General features: G+C 45.4%; 1 pseudogene across 1 annotated transcript in view; it reads left to right on the plus strand.

The window, feature by feature from the left end:
- Positions 1 to 15945, plus strand: part of LOC311098887 (chymotrypsin-like elastase family member 3B) — a 16668-nt pseudogene continuing 723 nt past the window's right edge. Inside the window, exons 1-6 of the transcript in view lie at positions 1 to 7; positions 9492 to 9604; positions 9826 to 9836; positions 12850 to 12975; positions 13327 to 13486; positions 13953 to 14097. The product of the transcript in view is annotated as a chymotrypsin-like elastase family member 3B (transcript). The remainder of the gene's footprint in view (positions 8 to 9491; positions 9605 to 9825; positions 9837 to 12849; positions 12976 to 13326; positions 13487 to 13952; positions 14098 to 15945) is intronic.

Below are 15945 nucleotides of genomic sequence, written 5' to 3' on the forward strand. Positions count from 1 at the left end.
ATGGCAGGTAAGACTGGGGTCCAAACACATTAAGGCACTTACATCACACATAAAACAAAAGATAAGACAGTACATCACATAACATTATTACACCACTACATATGAGCAATACAAAATGTATAATACCACCATACAACAATATTACAATGTACGCATGTGTAGAGTGCATGTGCTACCGTTTGTGTGCGTATGCGTGTGTCTGTACCTGTGTGTGTCTCTTCACAAAACCCTCTGTTCCATAAGGTGTATTTTTATCTGTTTTTTACATCTGATTGCATCAGTTACCTGATGTGGATTAGAGTTCCATGTAGTCATGGCTCTATGTAATACTGTGTGCCTCCCATAGTCTGTTCTGGACTTGGGGATTGTGAAGAGACCTCTGGTGGCATGTCTTGTGGGGTCAGCTTGTCAACACTTCTTACAAAAACAAGTACCGATTAAGTCAATCTCTCCTCCACTTTGAGCCATGAGAGATTGACATGCATATTATTAATGTTAGCTCTACGTGTACATTTAAGGGCCAACCGTCCTGCCCTGTTCTGAGCCAATTGTAGTTTTCATAAGTCCCTCTTTGTGGCACCTGATCAGACGACTGAACAGTAGTCCAGGTGCGACAAAACTAGGGCCTGTAGGACCTGCCTTGTTGATAGTGTTGTTAAGAAGGCAGAGCAATGCTTTATTATGGACAGACTACTTTTGTATTAACATGTTTTGACCATGACCGTTTACAATCCAGGGTTACCCCAAGCAGTTTAGTCACCTCAACTTGCTCAATTTCCATATTATTCATTAGAAGATTTAGTTGAGGTTTAGGATTTAGTGAATGATTTGTCCCAAATACAATACTTTTAGTTTTTGAAATATTTAGGACTAACTTATTTCTTGCTACCCTTTATGAAACTAACTGCAGCTCTTTGTTAAGCGTTGCAGTCATTTCAGTCGCTGTAGTAGCTGACGTGTATAGTTTTGAGTCATCCGCATACATAGACATACTCTCTCAACCATACACATTTTCAACTCCTCATTAATCCAAGGGGATTCAACAGTTTGGGTGCATGCTGTCACGATCGTCGAAAGGAGTGGACCAAGGCGCAGCGTGATATGAGTACATACTTTAATAGGTACTCACGAACCAAAACAACAAAACGATACGTGAAGTCTAAGGTTAACAAACACAAACCTACACAGAACAAGATCCCACGAATCACAAGTGCACAAAAGGCTGCCTAAGTATGGTGCCCAATCAGAGACAACAAGCAACAGCTGATTCTCGTTGCCTCTGATTGAGAACCACCCCGGCCAACACAGAAACACATAACCTAGAACAGACCATAGGAAAACGAAACATAGACTCTACACAAAGAAACTAACACCCTGCCTCAACATACAAGAGTCCCCAGAGCCAGGGCGTGACAGTACCCCCCCCCCCCCCAAAGGCGCGGACTGCGACCGCGCCAACATAAACCCAACAGGGGAGGGGCCGGGTGGGCATTCCTCCTCGGAGGCGGATCCGGCTCCAGGCGTGACCACCACCCTCTAACAACCCCCCCGTAGCGCCCCTGGTCTGGTCTGGCCCCGCTGGCTGGAGCTGGACTGGACATCGGTGGAGCGGATTGCTTAGGCTCCGGTGTGGAGCAGCTGACCGGTACCTGACCAGGCATCGGTGAAACGGGCACAGGCTGTGCCGGACTGACGACGCGCACCACAGGCTTGGTGCGGGGAGCAGGAATGGGCCGGACCGGGCTGACGACGCGCACCACTGACTTGGTGCGGGGAGCAGGAACGGGCCGGACCGGGCTGGCGACGCGCACCACAGGCTTGGTGCGGGGAGCAGGAACAGGCCAGACCGGACTGACGACACGCACCATTGGCTTGGTGCGGGGAGCAGGAATGGGCCAGACCGGCCTGGCGACGCGCACCATTGGCTTGGTGCGGGGAGCAGGAACGGGCCGGGCCAGGCTGACGACGCGCACCACAGGCTTGGTGCGGGGAGCAGGAACAGGCCGGACCGGGCTGGCGACGCGCACCATAGGCTTGGTGCGGGGAGCAGGAACAGGCCGGGCCGGGCTGGCGACGCGCACCATAGGCTTGGTGCGGGGAGCAGGAACAGGCCGGGCCGACGACGCGCACCATAGGCTTGGTGCGAGGGGCAGGAACAGGCCGGGCCGGGCTGGCGACACGCACCATTGGCTTGGTGCGAGGGGCAGGAACAGGCCGGGCCGGGCTGGTGATGCGCACCATTGGCTTGGTGCGAGGGGCAGGAACAGGCCGGGCCAGGCTGGCGACGCGCACCCCAGGCTTGGTGCGAGGGGCAGGAACAGGCCGGGCCGGGCTGGCGACGCGCACCATTGGCTTGGTGCGAGGGGCAGGAACAGGCCGGGCCAGGCTGGCAACGCGCACCCCAGGCTTGGTGCGAGGGGCAGGAACAGGCCGGGCCGGGCTGGCGACGCGCGTCACAGGCTTGGTGCGAGGGACAGGAACAGGCCGGACCGTACTGGGAACACACACCACTGGCCTTGTGCGGGGATCAGGAACGGGCTGGACCGGACTGGTAACACACCTCAGTACCTCTCGCCGTGCCTCTACACTTTCCTTCCCTCTAATGACCAATGGCCCCAGTAACCTGGTGGCCTTCTCTCCTCGTCCACAAACTCGCCCTTTATCTGCCTCCAGCAGCCCCGTCGTCCATGCCATGTGCCCCCCAAAATTGTTTTATTGGGGGTGCCTCTCGCCTGTCCGACGACGGCCCGGTTGGCGCCGCTTCTCCTCTCCTGCCTGGGTCTCCCCCTTCATCGCCCTCCGGTAACAGACGGCCTCCTCCTCCGTGATCTGCCCCCAACTGAGGAGGACATCTACTAACGTTACCTCCGGCGTTGGCTCCTGGACACGCTGCTTGGTCCTGTATTGGTGGGATCTTCTGTCACGATCGTCGAAAGGAGTGGACCAAGGCGCAGCGTGATATGAGTACATACTTTAATAGGTACTCACGAACCAAAACAACAAAACGATACGTGAAGTCTAAGGTTAACAAACACAAACCTACACAGAACAAGATCCCACGAATCACAAGTGCACAAAAGGCTGCCTAAGTATGGTGCCCAATCAGAGACAACAAGCAACAGCTGATTCTCGTTGCCTCTGATTGAGAACCACCCCGGCCAACACAGAAACACATAACCTAGAACAGACCATAGAAAAACGAAACATAGACTCTACACAAAGAAACTAACACCCTGGCTCAACATACAAGAGTCCCCAGAGCCAGGGCGTGACACATGCTTATTAGTAACTGGAATAAGCAATTTCATAAATGTGTCAAGTGCAGCATCTGGTTGCTCCTCATTACACACCACAAACCAGCAAATATTCTTTACATCATCAACATAAAAATCACTACAAAACGTATATTAGGCCCAGCCTTTGGAACTGTGGTTTTCCTAGATATTGCTACTATATTGTGATCACTACATCCGATGGATTTGTGATCCTGAATGGCGCAGTGGTCTAAGGCACTGCACCGCAGTGCTAACTGTGCCACTAGAGATCCTGGTTCGAATCCAGGCTCTGTCGCAGCCGGCCGCGACCGGGAGACTCATGGGCGGCGCACAATTGGCCCAGCGTCGTCTAGGGTAGGGGAGGGAATGGCCGGCAGGGATGTAGCTCAGTTGATAGAGCATGGCATTTGCAACGCCAGGGTTGTGGGTTCGATTCCCACGGGGGGCCAGTATAAATAAAATAAAAAATAAATAAAAATGTAATCACTAACTGTAAGTCGCTCTGGATAAGAGCGTCTGCTAAATGACTAAAATGTAAATGTAAATGTAAAGCAAATTTCTGCAGCATTAGTAAAGATGTGATCAATACATGTTGATGATTAGCTCTAGCCTGGACAATTATATGCCAGTCTGCACAGCGCGCTATAGACCCGAGCATATCGGATTTTCTGCTGGAATCACTGAATCACTGGACCTTAACACCGGATCATCGCAACTAGCTAGCTGCAACCAAATGGCTGTTGTTGTTGTTGGCCTATCACCACTGTCCCGAAGCAAGCACCAGTTACCCTTGAGCTAGCCTCGAGCCAGGCCCATCTCTCGGCTATCTACCTCTCTGTCAACCGGACAGGACTTCCTAGTGTTGACACTAGGAGCCCCGCCGATCCATCACGACTGGTCTGCCGACGTAATCGTCTGATGTGTTTTCAACAGGCTTCCCGTTGTGACGACCACGAAGATTAATCTGCTAGCCATGCAATCAACAGCCGTGCCTCCTGCTCGCCTGTGCCGCAGCAACCACCAAACTGCTCCCGGACTCACCTATTGCTGTTCACTGGACCTTATGATCACTCAGCTATACAGCTGATGCCTGCTGGACTGTTCCTTTATACGGTACCCAATCCTGTTTATCTGTTTAGCCTCAGCCCAAACTTTCGTCGCCATTACCAGCTGTTGTTTTAGCTCTCTCGAATAACACCTGTGATTGCTTTATGCCTTTCTCCTCTCTTTCGGTTAATTGTTATTGTACTATTTCACTGTAGAGCCCCCAGTCCTGCTCAACCTGCCTCAGATAGCTCCTTTGTCCCACCCCTCATACACGCGGTGACCGGCTCAATTCTCTTTCATTGTTATACAACGCTTAGGTTTACATCCACTGTACTCATATCCTTCCATATCCTTGTCTGTACATAATGCCTTGAATCCATTCTACAACGCCCGGAAATCTGCCCATTTGATTCTCTGTACCCAATGCACTAGAAGACCAGTTCTTAAAGCCTTTAGCCGTATCCTTATTCTATTCCTCCTCTGTTCCTCTGGTGATGTAGAGGCTAACCCAGGCCCTGTAGCCCCCAGTATCACTCCTACTCCCCAGGCGCTATCATTTGTTGACTTCTGTAACCGTAAAAGCCTTGGTTTCTTGCATGTTAACATCAGAAGCCTCCTCCCTAAGTTTGAGTTATTCACTGCGTTAGCACACTGTTCTAGCAGTGTCTGAATCCTGGCTTAGGAAGGCCACCAAAAATTCAGAAATGTCCATCCCCAACTACAACATTTTCCATCTAGATAGAACTGCCAAAGGGGGCGGAGTTGCAATCTACTGTAGAGATAGCCTGCAGAGCTCTATCATACTATCCAGGTCTGTGCCCAAACAGTTTGAGCTTCTACTTCTAAAAATCCACCTTTCCAGAAATAAGTCTCTCACTGTTGCCACTTGCTACAGACCCCCCTCAGCCCCCAGCTGTGACCTGGACACCATATGTGAATTGATTGCTATCCTCAGAGTACGTACTGCTTGGTGACCTAAACTGGGATATGCTTAACACCCCGGCCGTCCTACAATCTAAACTAGATGCCCTCAATCTCACACAAATTATCAAGGAACCTACCAGGTACAACCCTAAATCCGTAAACATGGGCACCCTCATAGATATCATCCTGACTAACTTACCCTCTAAATACACCTCTGCTGTCTTCAACCAGGATCTCAGCGATCACTGCCTCATTGCCTGCGTCTGTAATGGGTCCTCAGTCAAACGACCACCCCTCATCACTGTCAAACGCTCCCTAAAACACTTTAGCGAACAGGCCTTTCTAATTGACCTGGCCCGGGTATCCTGGATGGATATTGATCTCATTCCGTCAGTAGAGGATGCCTGGTTGTTCTTTAAAAGTGCTTTCCTCTCCATCTTAAATAAGCATGCCCCATTCAAAAAATGCAGAACTAAGAACAGATATAGCCTCTGATTCACCCCGGACTTAACTGCCCTTGACCAGCACAAAAACATCCTGTGGCGTACTGCATTAGCATCGAATTGCCCCAGCGATATGCAACTTTTCAGGGAAGTCAGGAACAAATATACACAATCAGTTAGGAAAGCAAAGGCTAGCTTTTTCAAACAGAAATTTGCATCCTGTAGCACTAACTCCAAAAAGTTTTGGGACACTGTAAAGTCCATGGAGAATAAGAGCACCTCTCCCAGCTGCCCACTGCACTGAGACTAGGAAACACTGTCACCACCGATAAATCTACGATAATCAAGCATTTCAACAAGCATTTTGCTAAGGCTGGCCATGCTTTCCACCTGGCTACCCCTACCCCGGCCACCAGCTCTGCACCCTCCGCTGCAACTTGCCCATGCCCCCCCCACTTCTCCTTCACCCAAATTCAGACAGCTGATGTTCTGAAAGAGCTGCAAAATCTGGACCCCTACAAATCAGCTGGGCTAGACAATCTGGACCCTTTCTTTCTAAAATTAGCTGCCGAAATTGTCGCAACCCCTATTACTAGCCTGTTCAACCTCTCTTTCGTATCGTCTGAGATCCCCAGAGATTGGAAAGCTGCTGCGGTCATCCCCCTCTTCAAAGGGGGTGACACTCTAGATTCAAACTGTTACAGACCTATATCCATCCTGCCCTGCCCTTGTAAAGTTTTTGAAAGCCAAGTTAACAAACAGATCACCAACCATTTTGAATCCCACCGTACCTTCTCCGCTATGCAATCTGGTTTCCAAGCAGGTCATGGGTGCACCTCAGCCACGCTCAAGGTCCTAAACGATATTATAACCGCAATCGATAAAAGACAATACTGTGAAGCCGTCTTCATCGACCTGGCCAAGGCTTTCGACTCTGTCAATCACTGCATTCTTATTGGCAGACTAAATAGCCTTGGTTTCTCAAATGACTGCCTCGCCTGGTTCACCAACTACTTCTCAGATAGAGTTCAATGTGTCAAATCGGAGGGCCTGTTGTCTGGACCTCTGGCAGTCTCTGTGGGGGTGCCACAGGGTTAAATTCTCGGGTCGACTCTATTCTCTGTGTATATCAATGATGTCGTTCTTGCTGCTGGTGACACTCAGATCCACCTCTACGCATACGACACCATTTTGTATACATCTGGCCCTTCATTGGACACTGTGTTAACAAACCTCCAAACGAGCTTCAATGCCATACAACACTCCTTCCGTAGCCTCCAACTGCTCTTAAATGCTAGTAAAAGATAAATGCATGCTTTTCAATCGAACGCTGCTTGCACTAGCTAGAATCACTACTCTCGGCGGGTCTGACTTAAAATATGTGGACAACCACAAATACCTTGGTGTCTGGTTAGACCGTAAACTCTCATTCCAGACTCACATTAAGCATCTCCAATCCAAAGTTAAATCTAGAATCGGCTTCCTATTTCGCAACAAAGCCTCCTTCACTCATGCTGCCAAACATGCCCTCGTAAAACTGACTCTCCTACCGATCCTTGACTTCGGTGATGTCATTTACAAAAAGCCTCCAACACTCTACTCAGCAAATTGGATGTAGTCTATCACAGTGCCATCCATTTTGTCACCAAAGCCCCATATACTACCCACCATTGTGACCTGTACGCTCTCGTTGGCTGGCCCTCACTACATATTCGTCGCCAAACCCACTGGCTCCAGGTCCTCTATAAATCACTGCTAGGAAAATCCCTGCCTTATCTTAGCTTATTGGCCACCATAGCAACACCCACCCGTAGTCTGCACTCCAGCAGGTATATCTCACTGGTCATCCCCAAAGCCAACACCTCCTTTGGCCGCCATTCCTTCCAGTTCTCTGCTGCCAATGACTGGAACGAACTGCAAAAATCTCTGAAGCTGGAGACTCTTATCTCCCTCACTAACTTTAAGCATCAGTTGTCAGAGCAGCTTACCGATCACTGCACCTGTACACAGCCCTTCTGTAATTAGCCCACCCAACTACGTCATCCCCATATTGTTATTTATTTTGCTCATTTGCACCCCAGTATCTCTATTTGCACATCATTTTGTGGAGACCTATCTCTCCAGTGTTAATACTAAATTGTAATTATTTTGCACTATGGCCTATTTATTGCCTTACCTCCATAACTTACTACATTTGCACACACTGTATATAGATTTTCTATTGTGTTTTTGACTGTATGTTTTGTTTATCCCATATGTAACTCTGTGTTGTTGTTGTTTTTATCGCACTGCACTGCTTTGCTTTATCTTGGCCAGGTCGCAGTTGTAAATGAGAACTTGTTCTCAACTGGCTTACCTGGTTAAATAAAGTTGAAATAAATAAATAAATAAAATAATTCCTGTGTGGTTTGTAACTACCCTGGTAGGTTGACTGATAACCTGAACCAGGTTGCAGGCACTGGTTACAGTTTGAAGCTTTTTCTTGAGTGGGCAGCTTGATGAAAGACAGTCAATATTGAAATCACCCAGAAAAGATACCTCTCTGTTGATATCACATACATTATCAAGCATTTCACACATATTATCCAGATACTGACCGTTAGCACTTTGTGGTCTATAGCAGCTTCCCACAATAATGGGCTTTAGGTGAGGCAGATGAACCTGTAGCCATATTACTTCAACAGTATATAACATGAGATCCTCTCTAAGCTTTACAGGAATGTTTTTCTGAATATAGACCGCAACACCGCCCCCATTGGCATTTCTGTCTTTTCTGTAGATGTTATAACCATGTATTGCTACTACTGTATCATCAAAGGTATTATCTAAGTGAGTTTCAGAGATAGTCAGAATAAGAAAGTCATCTGTTACTAGCAAGTTATTGACTTCATGAACATTGTTTCTTAGGCTACATATGTTAATGTGGGCTATTTTTAGCACTTTTCTGGTATGCTTGATTGTTTTTTATTGTTTTACTGGGAAGCTTATCAGAAGTAGACATGCTCATGTTATTTATATTTGAGCTGATCGTGCAGGGTGAGCTGCACACAGTGAACTTCCTACTAGGGCACACCGCCTCAGTGCTAACAGTATAACCCTGGTTCATAGGCACAGTATTACTGCATACAATAGCTGTAGGATCAACAGATGCATTCAGGGCAGTTAGGGGAACATACTGTAAATTATGTTACTAAAATTGTGTCTACCAAGGCTCCTGGGATAATGTACATTTGCTCCAGCATTATGACAACTCAGCGACAGAATGGTAGGGATTAACTGAGCTGGTCTTGGGTCCTTGATAAGTCATTGTCTCAACACAGCCTTGAAATGCGTGTCCAGGAGCCAAGATGATTTGGATGGACTCTGTCATTCCTGTAGAGCATCTTCTATTTCCAGAAGCTGTCAAAGTTATCTTTAAAAGTAATTGCAACAGAGCCAGGTGTGTAATGCCAGTAGCCTGCTGGATCTTTCACACCCGCAGCCCAACGATGGTACCGGACCTGAAATAATTGGCCGCTTTTTGCAATCTTTCAATGCTAAAATCTGTTCTTTAAAATACATTTTCAAAAGTTCAGAGCTAGCCCTCCTGATGTCATTTGACCCCACATGGACTACGACGTCGTCAGCTCCCGGCATCTGTCGTAGAATGGTCGGAAGCAGCCTTGTAATGTCCTGTACTCGTGCTCCAGGATAGCACAGAGTTTTTGCCTCGGCAACCAAGATGTTTCTTACAATAGGACTGCCGATGACGACAGCATGTTACTGTTTAGAGCCATGTTTGGGTTTGCCACTTATTCTTAAGTTTCTTTTGAGTCGTTCTTCCCCACCTGCGGAGGTAGGCTCATCACAGATAACTGGGTCATGACAGCTGCACACTGCATTACGTCCAGCATGCAATATGCCATTAAATTGGCTGTAGGATTTCTATCAAATATAGTAACATACTAGGCATTTGAGGATTAAACAGAAACAGATTGAAAACCCTTATATATCCTGGTGGTATATGAAACCCTTCCAAATACTGTTTCCATAGTGTTCTCCTGATGTTCCCGGAGGAACACTCTTACATACCCATCCATCTCAAGGCCACAGCATGAGCAACACTAACACTGATACTCTTTCTGCACCTCTGCCAGGATGTGGCACTGTAAGACTATAGGCTTTGCATGTCAGCGGGAAAAGCAACAATACAGTTAGCTACACTGAACAAAAATATAAACGTAACATGCAACAATTTCAAAGATTTTACTGAGTTACAGTTCATATAAGGAAATCAGTCAATTTAAATAATCTTTGGATTTCACATGACTGGGAATACAGATATGCATGTGTTGGTCACAGATACCTTAAAAGAAAGGTAGGGGCGTGGATCAGAAAACCAGTCATTATCTGGTGTGACCACTATTTGCCTCATGCAGCGAGACACATCTCCTTCGCATAGAGTTGATCAGGCTATTGATTGTGGCTGTGGAATGTTGTCCCGCTCCTCTTCAATGGCTGTGCAAATTTGCTGGATATTGGCGGGAACTGGAACACGCTGTCGTACATGTCAATCCAGAGCATCCCAAACATGCAGTCCCAACACCTTACCACTGCTACACCTGGCTATCAGCGGAGCCTTGTCTGGCAGCGAAACAGTTAATTCAGCTTGATTTACTGCCTTTTAATAAAACATAGCTAATATGGCTGACTTGCTTAAACAAATGTGGTTTCTATTGATCATTGAGATGTACAAACTATGGCATAAGGGGACGACAAACGGGTAATAGGCCATCCGTAATTTCGATTAAGACATTAATGAGTGAGCTAGGACAGATGTAGTCAATATAACTATTTGTTCAGCACTTTTGAAATGTACAGCGACAGAATTCAGAACATGGGCCATTCTTACAGTGTTCTCCCTGTACACCAAGTCAGAACCGTAGGATAAATAAAGGGGGCATATAAGCAGACAATGAAAGCTCTTACAATAATAAATGATACATTTTCTCTAAAACAGGTTATAGGCTACATGTGCACCACCAAGTCAGAACAGTAGGCGAAATACACAACATACACTTAGTATTACTTTCTTAGCTATAGTATACATATCTCCCTGGCATATTACATAATTTATGCAGCAGCATACAATAAATATTTGGACTCACTTTGTTGTGCTGTGCTCACTTGAACAGGAAGGTGGCGCAGTGGTCCATCGTGGGCAAATTTTGTCATCAAACTTTGTCATCAAAGTCCGGTACTCTCTGGATTTATGGTGCTTTCAAGACAACTGGGAACTCTGAAAAAAAACAAGGTTGAATCATGATGACGTCAGTGATCTTCAGGTCGTAGCTCTAGAAAGAGGCCAGAGTTCCCGACTTACAATTCCGAGTTGGATGACCGTTCAAAACGTATTTTCCCTGACAGAGCTTGTTTTTCCCCCAGAGTTCCCAGTTGTCTTGAACTCACTGAAGTCAGATTACCTAGTTCCGAGTTAACAGTTGTTTTGAGCGCGGCAGAAATCATGCTGGATTGACAGCATGGGCAATGTTGAATGTTTATAATTTTAAGCTTGGAAAAGAGACCTTTAAACCCAGACTTGGACCACACACCCACTCCACTGAACAGCAGGCTAGTGATTGCTTTGTAGTGCTTGCAGTTTGCCACTGATTCCTTCCAAACCACTCATTGTTGAATTTGCGATTTCCAACTTGTTGTGTAATGTTTTTCCAATGGCCGATGAGCACCGATACGTTTTATCTATAATTTCTCTTTATTATTTCTCTTCATATGACAAGGAATTAAAAAGGATTTGCCAGTAGATTGTCAACTTGATTCATGATGATGACTGCTAGCTAAGATTTTGAAAGTATGATGTTGACATGATCAGTCCAATCAAAGCTACTGTAGATATACCGTGATTTGACGTCATTTTATCTGTGGCCAATGACCTTGAGCCTTCTTGGATGGGCACTTCTAATGTAACTCTATGGCAGCACCCAAGGGGCTTGAATTTTCGAGCTCTACCCTTAGATTTGGCACTGACGTAGTTTCCCCATGAGTGACTGTAAGGGTTGGTATGAGGTGTGACCCAGGTGCGGTGCAGGATAGACAGTAGGCAGAGATGGTGAAACAAGAATCTTTACTGGTGGTCCCAAAACCAGGATACAAAATAACGGACTTGTCATGATAAAATAAAGGAGAAGCAAATTGGTCTCCAAAAACAGGCTGACAGCAAACATATGAAATACTAACTACGACTGAAAACAACAGTGAAACAGGGAGAATGCTTCTCAAGAACCTGTACATACGTCTCGCGATCAGACACTGATTAGTACTGTTTGGCATCGAGAAACTAACAGAGAAAACAGAGCAAGGGAACACAGGGAAGTGAGGGCATAAATACACAGGTGAACAGGTAGACACAGGTGACACCAATAAGATAATAATTAGTTCAGACTGTGAGTGAGGAGATGCCTAAGGTTGTCGGAGGATGACACCTAGTGGGTCGCTCCAGAACTGTGACCCCCTCCTGTAACAAGTGACAGAACACTGAGCCAATCATGGCGCAACTAGAGAACATTACCAACCCCTACGCTCTGTATTTTCTGCTGGCTGCCCCACCACCACCACAGAAATACTGAGCTAGGTTGAAACACCTGCATTTTGGAGCTGCCTTACTCAACAAAGCAAAGATGTTTGTATGTAGACTTTATTAACTCAATGATGATGATTATTTTATTTTTTACATAGTTTGAAAACTGATATGTGACATTAATGCCAAAAGAACATGCAAAACAGGCTAAAAATGTGGTGCTTTGCCCAACCTGCTCTCAATGACGGGCCTTTTATTGTCCCCAGCACCAGGTGCACCTGTGTAATGATCATGTTGTTTAATGAACTTCTTAATATGCCACACCTGTATGGATTGTCTTGGCAAAGGAGAAATGCTCACTAACAGGGATGTAGACACATTTGTGCACAACATTTTTTAGAAATAAGATTTTGTACGTATGGAACATTTCTGGGATCTTCTATTTCAGCTCAAGAACTATGGGACCAACAACTTTACATTTTGCTATATATTTTTGTTCAGTGTGGAAACATTAACTTTAATTCAAAATACAATATGACTTCTAGATTTATTTATCACCTGTGTGCTTCCATCTGTTCTGATCCAGGTTGCACATGTACAGATTGATCCTGGTAGAGCATGACATGAAGACAGAGGAAGGCTATGAGCAGTCCATCATGGTGGAAAAGATGATCCTCCATCCTGACTGGAGCGATAATTGTGTCTTCTGTGGGTAAGAAAGAGACATTCAAGGACCTCATGATTTGCTCAGGCATACAGTATAGTGCAAACAGGTTCTAATAAAAATGTCTGTAAACTTTTTCTGCGATATCACCACTGTGTCAATGGGAAGAGTGACTAACCAGAGTCACTTTCATAGACATGCAGCTGAATAAGTAATGGCAGACAGTGTTAACTGGCAGTGTGCCACAGGATAAAACATGTTGTACTGTACTGTGATGATTAGGTTACTTGGCTAAATTTCCATTAACAGAAAGCCCATATTGTATTGATGATCATGATTGAAGCTGAGTCATGAGACCCTCACAGTGGTGTCCTTGATGTTTTTTCTTTTACATTATAGGAATGACATTGCCCTCCTGAAGCTGGAGAGGAGTGCTATGATCAATGACAAGTTCCAGCTGGCCTGCCTTCCATAAACTGATGCCATCCTTACCCACAACCAGCCCTGCTACGTCACAGGCTGGGGGCGCCTCTACTGTAAGACTCAAACGGGTGCCCATGTAAATGTAAAATACTGATTGTTTACTTCAACTGTTGTCTCACTTTATTAGGCATTCTGTAGGCCTCTAATGCCACTTAGCTTCTAAATCAATGTAGATATTCTGATGGAAAACATAACTGGCGGTCCGCGGGTGGTTTTATTTGGACCCCCATATTTTATTGTTGGATATAAAATACTTTAAAAACACCAGGAAATCAGCTCCAAGTGATTTTAATGTATGAAATCTGTTCCCAAGTATTCCCACGCATAATAGAGACACACGTGATCGTATACAGATGTAAGCAAAGTTTTAAATTATGTTTTAGTCAAACATTATATCTAGATGTTATCATCTCAACTACTAACTGTGTACAGTACGTTTTTCTGTGACTTGTGTATGCAGTAACATCAGACATACTTCAGATTATTTTCAATGTGGCTACTGGCTTCTTTCCATCTTCTTGTGTCTCCCCAGGGTTACTCAGGTGGGGCTCCTGAACTGTCAGGGCAGAGAATGTAGGTGGTACGTCCAGGGGGGTCACCAGCCATGTGAATGGTAAAGGCTGCAACACCCCCCAAAAACCTACTGTCTTCACCCACGTTGGCTCATTCATTCCTTGGATCAGTCAGGTGAGTTATGACTCATAACTTATGAAGCCTCAGGCCTAGGCTGTGTAGCTGCTGAATAAGATCACATACAGTTTACATACACCTTAGCCAAATACATTTAAACTCAGTTTTTCACAATTCCTGACATTTAATTATAGTAAAAATTCCCTGTCTTAGGTCAGTTAGGATCACCACTTTATTTTAAGAATGTGAAATGTCAGAATAATAGTAGAGAGAATGATTTATTTCAGCTTTTATTTCTTTCATCACATTCCCAGTGGGTCAGAAGTTTACATACACTCAATTAGTATTTGGTAGCATTGCCTTTTAATTGTTTAACTTGGGTCAAATGTTTCAGGAAGCCTTCCACAAGCTTCCCACAATAAGTTGGGTGAATTTTGGCCCATTCCTCCTGACAGACCTGGTGTAACTGAGTCAGGTTTGTAGGCCTCCTTGCTCGCACACGCTTTTTCAGTTCTGCCCACACATTTTCTATAGGATTGAGGTCAGGGCTTTGTGATGGCCACTCCAATACCTTGATTTTGTTGTCCTTAAGCCATTTTGCCACAACTTTGGAAGTATGCTTGGGGTCATTGTCCATTTGGAAGACCCCATTTGCGACCAAGCTTTAACTTCCTGACTGATGTCTTGAGATGTTGCTTCAATATATCCACAAAATGTTCCTTCCTCATGATGCCGTCTATTTTGTGAAGTGTACCAGTCCCTCCTGCAGCAAAGCACCCCCACAGCATGATGCTGCCACCCCCGTGCTTCACGGTTGGGATGGTATTCTTCGGCTTGCAAGCGCACCCCTTTTTCCTCCAAACATAACAATGGTCATTATGGCCAAACAGTTCTATTTTTGTTTCATCAGACCAGAGGACATTTCTCCAAAAAGTACAATCTTTGTCCCCATGTGCAGTTGCAAACCGTAGTCTGGCTTTTTTATGGCGGTTTTGGAGCAGTGGCTTCTTCCTTGCTGAGCTGCCTTTCAGGTTATGTCGATATAGGACTCGTTTTACTGTGGATATAGATCATTTTGTACCTGTTTCCTCCAGCATCTTCACAAGGTCCTTTTCTGTAGTTCTGGGATTGATTTGCACTTTTCGCACCAAAGTACGTTCATCTGTAGGAGACAGAACGCGTCTCCTTCCTGAGCGGTATGACGGCAGCATGGTCCCATGGTGTTTATACTTGCGTACTATTGTTTGTACAGATGAACGTGGTACCTTCAGGTGTTTGGAAATTGCTCCTAAGGATGAAACAGACTTGTGGAGGTCTACAAAAAAAATTCTGAGGTCTTGGCTGATTTCTTTTGATTTTCCCATGATGTCAAGCAAAGAGGCACTAGGTTTGAAGGTAGGCCTTGAAATACATCCACAGGTACACCTCCAATTGACTCAAATGATGTCAATTAGCCTTTCAGAAGCTTCTAAAGCCATGACAAGCTGTTTAAAGGCACAGTCAACTTAGTGTATGTAAACTTCTGACCGACTGGAATTGTGATACAGTGAATTATAAGTTAAATAATCTGTCTGTAAACAATTGTTGGAAAAATGACTTGTGTCATGCACAAAGTAGATGTCCTAACTGCCTTGCCAAAACTATAGTTTGTTAACAAGAAATTTGTGGAGTGGTTGAAATACGAGTTAATGACTCCAACCTAAGTGTATGTAAACTTCCGACTTCAAATGTAGTTGAAATAATGGCACCTGAGAACTTGTAGGAATTAACTGACTGTACCGTGGTGCAGCAGAACTGGTGCAACAACACATGGATGGTTAAGTGAGTTGGTGTAAAACAAGTGGTACTGCATAGGATGACCTTTAATGTAATGTATCTTTTATTTGCAGACAATGGCTCAAAATG

The sequence above is a fragment of the Coregonus lavaretus genome (genome assembly GCF_964263955.1).
Source record: "Coregonus lavaretus genome assembly, chromosome: 23".
NCBI classification, from domain to species: domain Eukaryota; kingdom Metazoa; phylum Chordata; class Actinopteri; order Salmoniformes; family Salmonidae; genus Coregonus; species Coregonus lavaretus.